This window comes from Schistocerca serialis, chromosome 4, assembly GCF_023864345.2.
Source record: "Schistocerca serialis cubense isolate TAMUIC-IGC-003099 chromosome 4, iqSchSeri2.2, whole genome shotgun sequence".
Taxonomy (NCBI): domain Eukaryota; kingdom Metazoa; phylum Arthropoda; class Insecta; order Orthoptera; family Acrididae; genus Schistocerca; species Schistocerca serialis.
In genome coordinates, this window is record NC_064641.1 from 342,555,618 (window position 1) to 342,571,727 (window position 16,110).

A 16,110-nucleotide genomic window follows, 5' to 3' on the forward strand; every position below is an offset into this window, starting at 1 on the left:
CATTGTATTATATCTTGGTACATATTAATAAGATGTTCTACTCAAATTAATGGGTCTTCAACCCATCCAGATTATATTATTATTCATTTTACTCCTGGCTGTTTGTTAGTAGCTTTTCCTTTAATCACTTCCGTGAATTCGTTGACGAATAGCGCTATGCATGACTTCTGCGAAGAGAGGTTAGCGCCCTCCCCTGTGACAACAAATCTCATACTAGTCAGTGCAGGTTTGTTTCTATGCATATCTGTCGTAGCAGCTCTGTAAGTATGCCACACATCCTTGATGTTATGCTCAGCATTACTCGTGCCACCTCTGTTACACTCATTTTTTATTTTGTCTTGTACTGAAAACTCTTCCCTTGTTTGTCTCTACGGCATTTAGCTTTCCTTACGGTCCGCCACGAATAAAAATTTGTGCTGACCAAGCCTCCAATCATATTGTCGTGGTGTCTCTCATATCCACTTCAGTCAGTATTACTGTTACTACTGCAACGTAGCCTTTCAGTACTGGTGGTGGTATAAGTCTACCTAAGTAAGAAGATTACCGTGGCTTTGACATGTCCTACCGCTCCTGCAAGCTACCGTCTGTAGTAAATGGTTTCTTAAATTCGTGTGGTCCACGAAATTACTGGCCCCTGCGCGTTATTGCTGGGTACATTGAAAACTGCGGATTCAACCCATTTCCTGCCATACGGATATGAAAGATTTTACGTGGAAATTTTTTGTCCACTCATTAAGGGGGATATAGATAAACGTACGGATTTAATACTTCCAGAGCCAAAGTCGTGATGAAGAGGTATTTACTGTCGAAGGTCATATAGGTACGGAACGAGAGTTGCCTTGCTTTCGACTACCTAGTATCGTACCTATTTTTCACAAATCATTACAATTCCCTCTCTCTTTGTGGCACTGGTCCAGCAGATCAGAGAGCTGCAGAAGCCTCTCCGTGCGGTATACTGCCGTTCTAAACATTTCTCATCTCTGTTTGGTTAAGGAAACATCGATTGTAACGTCTTGTTTGCATCGAGATGGTGAAACACCAATGGAAGAGACATTTGCTCGTTCTCTAGATTTGAGAAACACATATAATAATCACTATTAAAACGATAGTTGACTTTGCAAGTTATAAATATGATCTAGAATCCGTTATGACATTGACATGGATATTTGTCAAAAATACGAGTAGAACTAAATGTTTCCTCTACTTTCGAGTTTTCACATAAAATTCTTCTCAGATGGGATAAGTTTCTATACACTCAATGATTTGCAGTACGTTTCCCGGAAAGTGATCACTTGGAATTTCGATAGTGATCCCCTCCATGATGCACAGCGCCTCTTTTGCAGCGTCTGCCACCAGAGTTCGTTCAGCATCTCTGTAACACTCTCGAGCCAACCAAACGATCCTGTGACGAAAAGTGCCTTTCTTCGTGGAGTCTTCTCTATCTCTTCTATCAGTCATAAGTGGTAAGCGTCCCAGATTGGTGAACAATACGCGAGAATCGCTCGAATAAGCGCCATGTAAGCCACTTCCTTTAAGATTCTTCCTATAAATCTGTCTAACATACGCTATTTCTTACGATTTGTTTTGTGCAGTCCTTCCGCTTAAGATCGCTCTGGACAGTTAATATTAGGTATTGTAGACAACCGAATCGTCTGTGTACAGTGTTAATGGGTTCCCAACGCTCTCTACTAAATCATTTATATACATTGTATACAGTAACGAACCTATCAAACTTCCGCGCGGTACTCCGTAAATTACCTTTACATTTGTCGATTTTATTCCGACAAGAGGGACATGCTACGTTCTATCTGCAAGGATGTGTTGAATCCAGTCGCAAATCTGGTCCGATATTCGATAAGCTCGAACAAAAGAAAAAGAGCATGACGGGACGTTGCCAAACGCCTTCCTCAGATTAAGGAACACAGTGTCATCCTGAGCGCCGTTATCTACGGCGCTTTGAATCTCATGAAGAAACAAACCGAGCCCACTTCCGCAGGATCTCTGTTTCCAGAATGTTCGTTGGAGACATTCTTTCTCCAAAAACGTCACAATCATTGAGCATGAAACATGTTTCATAACTCTATAATAGGTTGACGTCAACGATATAGACGAATAATTTTGTGCATGTGTCCTCCAACCCTTCTTGAAAACAGGGATGTCCTGCATTTCTCCAGTCACTACATATCCTTCGTTGCTTCAGCTATCTACGATAGATCACTGCACGAGGGGAAATAAGTTATTTCGCATAAACTTTATACACTCTTACAAGTCTCTTATCTGGTCCTCTGGTCCTTGTGCCTTTCCAGTACTAAATGACTGTTTTTGGTTTTTCGTTTCTCGATCTGTTATCTGAATATCTGCCATTTCGACGTTCGTACAATGATAGATGAGACCATGTTACGATCTTCCGGAGTGAAATCATTCCGAAAGATCGAATTCAATATTTCGTCCATCTTTCTGTTATCTTCGATTTGTGCCAGTATGATCACTGAGTGAATGAGTAGAGGATTTGGAGCCACTTTTTCCATTTGTGCTCCTCATTCTCGTCCTCAGCACTGAATATTGATACTGACTGCTCAAATTCTCTTGCTATTTGAATCCTTTCACTCTTGCTAAGCAAAAATATTTCCTGACACTCTTGATATTCCCTGAAAAACACCTAATCATAGCTGCTCTCAAAGCCTTATGGTCACTGACACCTCCCTCTACGTTAACAGATCTGATAAGTCACCATGACAAAGACCTATGATTTGGTGGAAGGAATTCCATGAGAACTAAGAAAACAATGTCCAGATGTCTCCAAGAGAATCGATGGCCGTAACTACAAAACTCTCGCATGTTTGCTAAGCACATTAAGGATAATAAATACGGTGGGAATCTCATGAGTTCCGTCTATACAGTGACCAAGTCGAAAGAAGTATTAACGATAATAGTGAAACGGAACTTGCTGTACCGTTCCAATGTTTTATTAAATTGCTAGCACGCATAAATTATTAGCAAGAGTTTCTTCTCTTGCAGGTAATACCTCAGCTGGTGTCCAAAAGGGGAGAATGGACTAAACAGTGTTATTTATTGATTTTTTTTTCGTTGTGTACTACGTTTCCCATTTTCCTTTCCTTTCTGCGGCCTGGACGGTATAAGTGAGTAAGTGTGTGAACTAGCAGAAAGCTTTAGGCACAGATTGTAACACTGCATGAATGGTCGTTCTGGGGTAGGGTAGTACCAACCCCCCAAGTGTGAACAAGTTTAGCAGAGACCAAGTTTGCAGGTCAGGGCAAAGATGACACGTAGACTCTGTCAGGTTGGCGGGCCACCCCCACTTTGTTTGTAAGCGGAACGGTTAGGCGAATTCGGTTGGAAGAGCACTTGTTCCTGGTTCGTGGTGCTGGACAGACATGGAGACGCAGCTCTCGTTTTGGTAATGTTAACACAGGTATTAGATTATCTGAAATCTGCTCTGTAATGAAGTCCAGATGTTGAAATCAGGTGCGAAAATACCACTGAACCCCATAAGGGAATTGATTTTCTTAAATTACTCGAATTTCAGTAGACCTTGCGGTTGTGCCTTGTTCAGGCAACGCACCATGTGCCTTTAGCACACGGTCACGTTATTGCTCTGTGCTTAACGGAATTTCACTCATTCAATGTATTTTAATCTGCTCTTCCATTTACAGTAATAGTTTGGGGATTTTTATTTGTTTTCCATATGATTTCCTTGTGAACTTGCTTTCGCCGCACGTGGTCGGTTGGAGCAAACGCCGCATTCATAAATTGTAGTTTCGGTCTGAAAATGTATTGTACACGATGAATAATCATATGATAGTGAGCGAGTGTAAAATAGGGAAGGAATAATCGTGTGTGTTCATATTTTTCTGGGTTTCTGTTGGCTACTGAAACTTGGCCATGTGGGTTGAACAGCATTGAAGTGATGTTTCTTGTGCACCCCCATAACGATTTGATTTGTGGGCGATGTTGTACGTTAAGTAAAATACTCGTGCCACTAGGAAAAGTATCGGATTTTAATGCCCACTGATTTGATAAAGATTTGCGAAATACTCTTCCACCCTGACCTAGTTTGGCTTGTATTGTCTTTGCGCAACTTGTTCTGAGTAATCTATACCAATTGAATGTAATAACCGAGGGTTTAGGTATAATTGTGCAGTTGTATAAAATTACATTGAAGCCAGGTCTGCGCTCCTCTGTCCCGTTCCATAATTACGTGGCAAAACTGAACCATGTTAACTAGAGACCGGTTTTGATTATGTACATTGCAAGATAAACACGACTAGTTGTTGAAATACCATCGGTACTGAATAAATATCAATTAATCTCTACCCTCGATTGATTATTTACTCCTTCCATCATAAAGAATAGGTGGCATTCAGTACCACACTCGAATTCTGGGTCATGAGAGCAAATAAAAGCTATATACTGCCTATTAAGCCCTGTATAGCTGCCTTCTGTAGTGGTTAAAAAAAATGCGTTATCCGTTGCGTTCAAATTTCTACCGGTTCATATCCCCCTTACGACCGGACACCGTCTATTCACTTCCACACACAATCCTGTTGGAGGAACATCCGCAACTGAGCATTATACCAGAGGTTGAAAATACCGCTACACTTGTAAAGTTCTTTTATTATCACTCGACCAGTTTCGGGCTATTCACTTATTACCCACACGCACGGCGTCCGAGAAATTATATGTCTACACTCACACCAGCTGGGTATCGCCTCGTACGGCCTACCATTGCATCCCAATAGCAAAACACTTCCGCCACATAGGCATTATCACACATTTGTCGAGAAATAAAGGACGCAATTACAATTGAAAAGCCCTCGCGTCTTTTGTTTATGTTACGTACATTCTTGGACGACGACGGTGAACGTATGCCAAGGCAGGAAGAACTCACATGCTTAATGTACAAAGATTAACGTAGAAGGGTCCTGCTAACATCTACGAACACGTCAACTCAACTCAACTCTTTCCATCCCCCGGCCCCAAACGTCTCGTCCACACGAGTTGTCTCGTGTTAACATAGAGATCTTCCAGCCAATTAAATCGAGAAGAGATGGCAGGTTCTCTCCTCTTGAGATGTCTCAGGTTAATGGAAAAAAACGGTATTTTCTGAACATTATGAGATGTCCCATCATTGTCATAGTGTGCATGTAAACTAAATTTATGTTGGTATTTAGCGTAATTGTAGGTACACACACACACACACACACACACACACACACACAATAACAATACGGTCTTTTCGGAGCATTACAGTGTGTATAAATGGGCATTATAGTAAACGAAATTGTTTGTCTGGACACACGGCGCTACTCTGACTGTGTTATTTCATAACATCTTGCTGTGTAAAAGGTCGAAATGCCGTCAAACTTCATGCTCCATAACGTTTGCGTTTACTAACTATTGTATAGTCTCGCATGTGCGTTGTAAGTTGCTGGTTTGAATATAACATTAAAATACGTAGTGGAACACGACTGCAACGCATGTGATGAAGCGCTTTACACTGCTGTAAACATACAAGTTTCTGCATTTTTTGTGAATGGCAAACATCCTTTCTGCTGCTCCTCACGGCTGAACTTACACAGTGCGACGTCGAGCTTTCTGCGCACCTCTCCGGGGAGTTTGTCCTGTCGACAATAAGAAACGCTGCGGTCTGGCATCCTGTGAACATGCAGACCATTTCTTGTGTTGGAAAAAGTCTTCTTCTTCACTATCTAGTATGCGAACAACACCTCAGCGATCTGTAAACAGAAAGCCTTGACCTAAACAGACGACATCATCCAGAATGATCTCACCGCGCAGAGACATGCAGCAGTAATTGCGTACAACACCGTGAATATTCTAAGGCGTGTTCCCCTGTCTGTACATGCTAGCTGTTGTTACTGGTCCTGAATCACTCACCAAAGAAAAGCAGAAAAATTCGCCTTCCTTGTGGACGCATGCTTTAATCACACTGAAATTGTTCAGGTGGGGGCTAGCGCTCAGTCTGCTGCAGGATCCTCTTTTTGGAGACATCTGTACTATGACAGCAGGAGTTGCAGCTAGCCACCAAACTATTCTAAGTAGTGAAATAATGTCTCATCGAAAACTGAGTGTGCGATTAAATACGAAACTTAGCTTGTTCATAAATGATCCAATCTCGTCGGCTTCCATCTTCCACATCTTGTCAGTAAGAAACACCACCACTTTCTCGTGATATCAGAGCGGCTGATCTTGTGATGTGTAGCTTTCGGTGTTAAAGTGTGGTTTACAAACTTCGACTGCAACGAGTAACTATTTTTACTGTACTGGTCTGACTCTGTTCATTACAGCAATAAGGCGCTTCACTCCTAGGGTGAGCGAACTTATTCAGACGAAGGACAGTGTTGTCGTCTCCTGATCTGGGGATTCATCCAAAGTCTTCAGATTGAATGACGGACGAGTCTTTCGGAACATGATCCATTAATTGCTATACTTTCAGCTAGCTAGTTTCGAATAATTTCGAGACTTTTAATATGTGGTTAAATTCTCTTTCTGATTACAGTGCAGATCAGCTGGTTAAGTGAACTTGCTGTAAACAAGAAAACTCTATTACAACCCAATTATAGACTATTTCACAGACGCCCTGTAGTCATACCAGGCAACCATTAGACGCAGGGAGTAGCGGATGCGACTCCCCCATCTTTGCTGGCTGCAGCCACTATGGCCCACTTCACCCTCCATTGGTCTCTGGGATGCTAACTAAACGACAACTGTTTGTTCTGGTCAGATGTGGAGAATCGCCAGACAAACGCTGCTTTCTTCCGGCGAGGCAGCGGTTCCCTTGTCAGGTGACTAGCGCAGCGGTGAGTTGTTCATTGTGTAATTGTCAGCCTTAACTACGCAGGGGAGGGAGCAGCGACTGCTGTAACAGAGACTGCAAATGAAATGCTTCGTCAGCCATCTGCTTTGAAAGTGGGCCGCGACGCTTCTCCAGTGGTCTGTATTTAGGGCGCTGTGTGTGTATGTGCGTGTGGTGAGTGTGTTTGTGTTTGTGTGTGTGTGTGTGTATGTGCACGTGCGCATGCGCCCTTAAGAATGGATTGCTTTCAACGCCCCGCCGCACACACACACACACACACACGCACACACACACCACAGATACACGCGAGATGTGTCACCGAGTTGTAAGCGACTGAAACCCCTTCGCTTATAGACGTATTTTCAAAACCGATGAAATGATCTGCTAAAAGGAATTCACATCAGAAACTCTGCACTGAGATTCCTACATGTAGACTATATCGCTGGTTCAAATGGCTCTAAGCACTATTGGACTTAACATCTGAGGTAATCAGTCCCCTAGACTTAGAAACTACTTAAACCGAACTAACCTAAGGACATCACACATATCCATGCCCGAGGCAGGATTCGAACCTACGAACGTAGCAGCAGCGCGGCTCCGGACTGAAGCGCCTAGAAGCGCCCCGTCACAGCGGCCGGCTACATCGCTGGTGAATTATACAATTTCCACGGTTGATCAACATTATTCTTACCGATTCTGTAAGTTACCGGTGTTGTGATCGAGTGAATTAGATTGTTATGGATCTCTCTTCAATTACAAGTAGCTCTCACACAAAGTAAAAGGGCTTCCTTCAGCCCATAGCCGCAGATTCTCGTTCTACATGTTAGCAACCCTGTTGTATGCTTCTCTTTTCATCCAATTCAACGTCTGCGTCGTCTAAATAAGAATCCATTCTGCATATTCTGCTTTTAAGCCCCCTTTCTGTAATTATGTCACTGGACTGGTGCGGCGCAGCACATCATGTGTTACAGATTCATCGCTCGTAATTATTTAGTATTATCACTTCAAATTTGGTCAATAATTCTGTTGTTTATGTGTTTGAAGCATGCACAAACGATTCAGTGTACAGTAGTCAGCAACTATATACTTCCTGAAGTGCCTTCATACACGTGTTTCTGTTAATGGAGACAAGACTTGTGATCTATTGCTGTAGTTTTTTAATTAAAAAAGTTCCTAATGGTATAATAAAGCTACAAGTCGTAAGTTAACCATTCAGGACGTATTCCAGCAGACCAGGCATCGCTACCCACAGCTAGTCGGGTAATTCCAGAGCATCCCGTCCATTAGGGATGTATTCGACCTACAACCCTACCCCTACCAAACTATCCATGACTATACCTCTCGTGAACACCCTCCCTCTCCCCCCCCCCCCCCCGCTCCCCTTTACCCAGTTGAAGCTGTTGTCCATGTTTTGTGTGGTGTCACCGCCAGACACCACACTTGCTAAGTGGTAGCTTTAAATCGGCCGCGGTCCATTAGTACATGTCGGACCCGCGTGTCGCCACTGTCAGTGATCGCAGACCGAGCGCCACCACACGGCAGGTCTCGAGAGACTTCCTAGCACTCGCCCCAGTTGTACGGACGACTTAACTAGCGATGCAACACTGACGAAGCCTCGTTTATTTGCAGAGAAGATAGTTAGAATAGCCTTCAGCTAAGTCAATGGCTACGACCTAGCAAGGCGCCATAGCAATTGATAGTTATCGTATGAAGCATGTCTCATCAAGAACGATGTATACAAATGATGGATTAAAGTTAAGTATTCCAAGAGCTACGTACTTTTCTTTATAGCATTCATTACGTATCCTGTTTCAGACCTCACGCCATCCTGCGTGAGCTTATAGCGTGCATTTCGGCTTTCCCTAGCTATATAACATTTTGTTTTTTTGTTTGGGTTATTAACTAAAAACCTCTCTTTGGAGAGTTGTTCAAAGAATTATAGCGCCAGAGGTCTTCATGCCCACTGTTTCATTACGTCCCTAGACTTGCACTCTAGCTCATCCTTATACCCATCCAACAGCTTGATTTGAGTCGTCCTCTTAGCGTGTGTGACGATTCATTGAACGATATTGATAAGTTTCAAGAGGATCGATGATTTAATGACGGGTTATTACAGGTGAACTCATTCTCAACGACATAGCAGATCAGTTAGGAAGTAACCCCCGTGCATAGGGATAACGAGTGATCTGAATTATAAATACATTGAGGCATAGTGAGTGATTGCTTATTATTATTTACGTTATCACGTTGATATCTATACACAGTTGTCCATCGCAAACATCTGAAGACAAGGTTCTAATTGAGATTTCGGAGTAAGGTTTCCCCGAAGAATCTTCTTCGCACAGTAAACAGCACCACCCAGACAACGTAATTTTTACGGATTACCTTGTAGAGAAACGAATTTCTATGTCGATATCGTTTAATGACCGTGCATTTATAATTCATGTTTCAATGTGTGCGGTAGTCTCGGATGCATTGTGAATAAACAGCTGTCATTCTGTTTGTTTACTCCATGCATAGTAGTCAATTACGACTGTTTTTGTTACCTGCTACATCTGAATGCGACTTGTCAATAAACTGTTGAGTTGTGCTTTTCTATAGAAGCGGTATCAATCATCATAACGCCGTAGATTACCGTAAGTTCAACTCTTAGGTTAGTGATTCAATGACGTGGTGGCTGTTTAAACACCTGTGTGAACATTGCTCACTCATACAAACCTACGAAGCTGCTCTATTGCTCTGCACGTATTTTTGTGCAACAACATCCGAAGACTACTACTTTATCATCCAACACGATGCAGTAGCGTGGAAGTGGAAAAAATACAATATCTTATTGAAATACGGTTCAATCATTTTTGTTTTTCCTTGAGAAGACTTACTGTTAACTTTACACCGATGCCGGTTACTATTAAATTGGTAATATTTCGATAGTTATTCCTGTCTCTCTAAAGATTTCTAGAGAAAGTAAGCAGTAGCATAACAAACAGGAATCGAATCAGAGGTCCATTGGTAACCAAATAAACTGTAATCACTTAAAAGGAAATGGTCGCCAGTCTAATTAGGCAAAATTGTACCAAGTAGGCTACTAGCATGGTTAATAAAGAAAGTTAACCATTGGGATTTACTTGATACTGAAATTCGGTTTTGTTGATAAGATACAAGACAGTAGCGCAACTTAGCAAGCAATGTGCCAGTGATTTGACGTATACTACACAGCGGGTGTAGTAATACTTTTAGTCAACAACTGGTCTCAATAACACTTAGTATCTGTACATTAAAGAGGGAAGCTAATGATCATTATAAGTAAATGATTACTAATGGTGTAGCACTATTAACTAGGGAAGGGGTTCTTTTATCAATTACCGGAAACTGCAACAAATGAAATAGTTGTCAAGTAATTGTACCTTTCATACTGATTACTTGTATTCTCCAGAAACGTTTACTGCCTTATACTATTTGGATCAGATGGGACATGTGATAACGAAATCTAGTATAGTTTGAATAGTTATAGCTATCTGCTTACTATGCTACACATAAGATATAAGAATAACAGCTGTACTTCTTGGGTACTGTTAATGTAATATGATATTTTAATCTGGCATCCGGAGCCAGAAACTGGCCCATCATTAGACTCAGTTCTAACATTTCAGTGAACAACACAATATGAGAAACACTGTTAACTACATAACACATCAATTTAGAAAAACTATTATTTCATGATACCCTACACAGCTTACCATCAATAAATTTCTATAAAGTGATATGTCAATGCCATTTGCATTTATGTCGACAGTGCTTGATTCCTACAGGTATCTAGCGTTTACGTTAGTTCACTTCTGTTTGGAGAATATTCCACAATTGAGAACAATAGCGTCAAGGCAAAAAATTTCGCCATCGCCGCTGGATCTATTTTATAAATGGCTTAAGGATATCTATAACTTTAGCCACAATATTATGCTTAATAGAGGCGTATTCAAGTTAGTTTCAATGAAAAAAATTTCGCCATCGACGCTGGATCTATTTCATAAATGTCTTATGGATATCGATAACCTTAGCCACAATATTATGCTTAATAGAGACGTATCCTAGTTAGTTTCATTTAGGTTGAATATTCGATGTCCTGTATCTTGTGCCTGGTTTAGTACGGTATCTAATGCCTTTCAGATATGTATAAAGCTCTCTGCCCGTTGTCATCTGTGCTGTGTTTCACTCAAGCGAAATCTCCTGATTCCGTGTGCCCGTTGTTTTATAGTGCATACATGCAGCATTGGTAAGTGTTCTTTGCAATTACTAGTACCGATCAATACATGGAAGATTCGTGTGAAATGTGATACTGTCTGACTACTTATGAAAACGTACCTGTGGTGGAGTTTACAGATAGTCAGAGCAAACTCATGGGAGAATTCAATACACAGCTTATGTTTTGCGTGCGTTTGTGTGTGATGAAATATGTACTGATACAACATGGTTTTTATCCGCTATAAACGTCCAACTATTAAAAACACAGAACCATGACGATAATAAGAAAAAGCGATCACTGTACCATTATTTGGTCCAGGAAACACTTTTGTGATCACGGTTGTGATTTAGACGGTGTTCGCGTAATTGTACTGATTAAAAGTTATCGTTTCCGTAAGACGCAGGTTCGATTATAGCTGTGTGCACTTTCGCGCCTATAATGAAAATATTCATAACACGTCGCATAACAAAAAGAAACATGCGGATCACAACCGCGATCAAACGAAGAAAATATATGATAACATAAATGGTCTTCGCTGTTATTCAGGACAGGCTCAGATTAGACTTTGCCATTTTTAGTTATAGGAAATGACAAGACGTTACACTTGGGAGATATTTGTTTTGAATAACTTGTATTTACCTTCTCTCTCTCTCCTTTTTATAGCCTTTCTACCTTCATATCGATTAAGGAACTTTTCCTTCTCTACCGAACAGTACGAGAACAAAATTCAGACTCCACAAAATGTCTTACATCAAATTATTACATGCTTAACCCTTAACAATCATATATAGTTTCGTAGTACAAACAATGCTAATTTATTCCGTGCACTAGAAAGTCATTTATACACTGAGCACAAAAATGAAAATAATAAAATTATAATTACATTTTTAATATCATGAATACTTCTTTAAATCATGAAAATAAGGTTTGACATCGTCCTAATATTAATTTTCATCGTTGTAGCACTATATTGCCCCCTTTGGATGTACAGTCACACTTGTTTGACTGGACATCCAAGCAGGCTTATTTTCCTTGTCTGTTCTGTTTAAAGTTCACTGTGTTCTTTCACTTGGAAGCAAGTGCTTTGTTTTCTTTTAAGTCTCAGGGATTTTGAGTTACGCTCCCCCATTCGGGCAAAGGCCAATGGGAATAACCCCGGAAAAAAACCACGGCGGAGCGTGCACATCTTCCATACCCTCTTTTTTAATTTTCAGCATTTGAATATTCACTTCGTATGACATTTAATAATGGTACAATTTCGTGATATTGCTGCTGGTGACGACGGCTGGCGACTTGGTGTACTGCAACACCGATGTCTCGCCCCATCAGGTAAGTCTGCGATGGACTGCGATGACGTGGCAGGGTGCGGCAAGGGATGACGGATGATGTCGCTGCAGTATGCTGCCCTCACCGACACGTGTGCTCAGCATCCCAGCATACAGTCACATGAAATTCAAACAGCAGTATCAGTTCCTTAAATTAACATCTAAATTACATCATATTTTACTCACTCTTTCACTCAACAAGACGAATGGTTTTTTTTTTTTTTTTTTTTTTTTGTGAGGTGTTCGACTGTTTGTGAGTTTCTGTATTATGATGCAAGTCCATTCGTCCTTCCGACGTAACTGACTATCTGCAATTAAATGTTCATGTAATTACGTTCCAACATTGATACAGTTCTGCAACGGGTTTAATGATATAGTCAGTAGCAGTTCCCAACACTGTTACGACTCACCACTGTTGCTGACTGATCGATAAAAACACTTGCTCTTGAGTTTTAGTTTGCCTGGAATGTTACGTCCACGCATGTGGTCCCTAAAACACTCTGAATATTTGGCATTACTAAACACTCATAGCACAAAATTTGAAAACGAAATCGTGGTAACACAACGCACTCATTGAGCGTCCGCTTTTGTGGTAAATTCCACTCTTTCGCTAGTGAAATAAAGTTCGTACGCGTAGTGGATAATGTTCACAGGAAATCTTTGTTCGTAGGTCATATGTGACATGTTCACTCCACCACGTAGTCACTTGATCACAGTTATCAAGTCTGACAAGGTAAAGTCCTTGTGCTACCCATAAGAATGTCTTCACACAGTCTAGTTACATAAAGATGAATAACTGAATGATTGTTCATATCAAATGAAGTACATAATTGTAGTCATTTACAATATAAAAGCAAATCCTAAGTCATATATTTTCTCGAAAAGGTGCTCCTGGACTTACAAAGAATTGTGCAGTGATAAACACAAGTCTGTATATGTTTGTCTGTGTAATGATCTGTTCAGTCATGGACAACATCTTGTTTGACCTGGTTTATAGCTCATGCAAGTCCGAGCACTAACTTACGGGGGAAAATTTGTTAAACCTATACGTAACTCGCGTAAACGTTACATGTTGTAAGTGTATCCTGTACATAGTCTGAAAGAAAAAAAAAAGGACATAACCTGCTCACCCTAGTGAGTTCTAAATAGTTAGCAATCAACAAACTAAAACGTATATTTTCTAAAGTCACTATATCCTACTGTTGTGTGAAATATGCAGTTCTGTTCACTGTTCGTAGTTTCACACGCATAATTTCCTGAAAGTTTACTAAATCTCAACAAGTTTGTATTATGTTTGATTAAGTGTCTTAGGGTGGAATCATCTTGAAGCAATTCTTCTTCTCCTTGCTGCAGCTCGGCGTCCTCTTCTCCGTTGAACAGAGCTGAAATTTTCTTACAACTAATTGGTATTCTGAGAGTCTCTCCCTCCAAGCAGTACTGATGCTTCCAATGTTGTATGTTCCTATTCTCCCAAACGCCACATCGCAGTGTGTCCATGAAATACTTATACACTCGTCCATAAATTAATAATTGTCACTTAGCCTACTCGCACAGTACTTGAGTCTTTGATGTTTGACTTCACCTCATTACGACACACGTAAAAGGTCAACTACTGTACTTAAGATACATATCTTTTCAAGTCTTTGTGATTGTATAGTCCTTTCTGTCTATATGAGTTGGAATAGACCAAGAAATAACTATTTTTATGTGGTGTACTTAAGAACACAAATGGTTCTGAATATAACGGAAACCACCTCTTTATTTTTTTCTTTAATAATGACGACTTCGGATAATTCCTTACTAACACCATATCTCCCACGTTAAATTGTTGAGTATTCTGTAGTCTCCGGTTGTGTCATCCTTGCCGTTTCTGTGCATTCTCGTATCGTGTGACCAATGCTTGTCTAACTTTGTCCTCCCAGTCTTCCGGTTCGGTATTTAGTTTTGGAAGTGGGTTGACCCAACTATTGTCCTCTTTTGTTTTTAATGTGAGTTCTGCCGCAGTAAAACCTGTCAATAAATGTGGTATGTAGTTTACAATACTAACAAACGGCTCTATGTATTCTACCCACGTTACTTGTTTAGCTGAGCAGTACGTTCTCACAAAGCGATTAAACTCGCGGAACACACGTCTGTGAGATTACCTTGGGGGGTGGAACTTCGAAATAAAAATTGGTTTTATATTATGTTTCTCTAAGAATTTCTTCCAGGTAACGCTCGTAAAATTTGAGGCATTGTCAGAGAGTAATGTTTCTGGCGTTCCGAAATGAGGTATGTAATCATTTTCCAATCGGTTTATTATCGTTCTCGTGGCTGTTGTTTTTTGTAGCAAATAGCTTTACAAACTTAGTAAAATTATCTAGCACTGCTACGAGGTATTTGACCCCTCCTCTGGTAGTTGGCAGAGGTCCAGCGATGTCAATACTTAAAAGTTGGCACGAAGCAGTTGGGACAATTGACTGCATTAATGTCTGCGATGATAAAGCACACGACTTTACGCGCTGGCAAATGTCACATGCTCGCGTCATCCGTAGGATCTTTCTATAGATGTTATTAAAATGACAATACATTCTTAGTTTCGCCAGGCACTTCCTTGAACCGAATTGACCCCAAACATTATGTGTATATATTATCAACTTTTGCTCACACTGCTGCGGAATACATACTAGCCAGTTTCGTGAATCCTCATGTCTTCTAAAAAATAACACATCCTGATGTAACCTGTAATATTTATGCAATTTCGAAGTAGGATCCGTCCTCAGTTGATCCATGATCTCGTGCCAAATATTATCTGTATCCTGTCTTTGTGCCATATTTTGACACATGTCTAGAAAATATTTACGATTAACGTTGTCCGCAATTAGTAACACTTTAAATCCCGATGCTTGCTCTGTGAGTTCACTAAATTGAGGTAAACCTTGGGGTAGCCTAGACAATGCATCTGACATGTTCTTCCTTTGATGTAAATAATCTGGAAATCATACTCCTGCAACGCTAATGTCCGTCTTGCCAAACGTGCATGGAGAAGTTTACAGGTCAGCAGGAAACTCAAAGCCTGATGATCACTGTTGTTGTTGGCAGGAGAGCCAACACCGTGTTACTAGAGGAAGCCGAAAGGCACGCGTTTTAGCTCACGCAGGCTGGCGTGAGGTCTGGAACAGGATAAGGAAATTAGACTTTAGAAAAAACGGAATTAGCTGGTGGTTTACTTAACTTTAATCCATTAATGGTGAACGTCGCTCTGGACGGTACATTATTCACAGTATCAATAGTAACTGGTAATGGTGCCTTGCTAGGTCGTAGTAAATGACTTAGCTGAAGGCTATGCTAACTATCGTCTCGGCAAATGAGAGCGTATTTTGTCAGTGAACCATCGCTAGCAAAGTCGGTTGTACAACTGGGCGAGTGCTAGGAAGTCTTTCTAGACCTGCCGTGTGGCGGCGCTCGGTCTGCAATCACTGATAGTGGCGACACGCGGGTCCGACATATACTAACGGACCGCGGCCGATTTAAAGGCTACCACCTAGCAAGTGTGGTGTCTGGCGGTGACACCACAATCACAGAATACCCGAACGTGTCTACCATAAACATAATGATGAAATTTGCGAAACGCCCATACCACTGCCAATGCTTCAAGCTCTGTAGTGGATTATGCGCGGTCGCATTCCGGTAGTACACGACTTGAGAAAGATATTATTTTTATTTGCTCG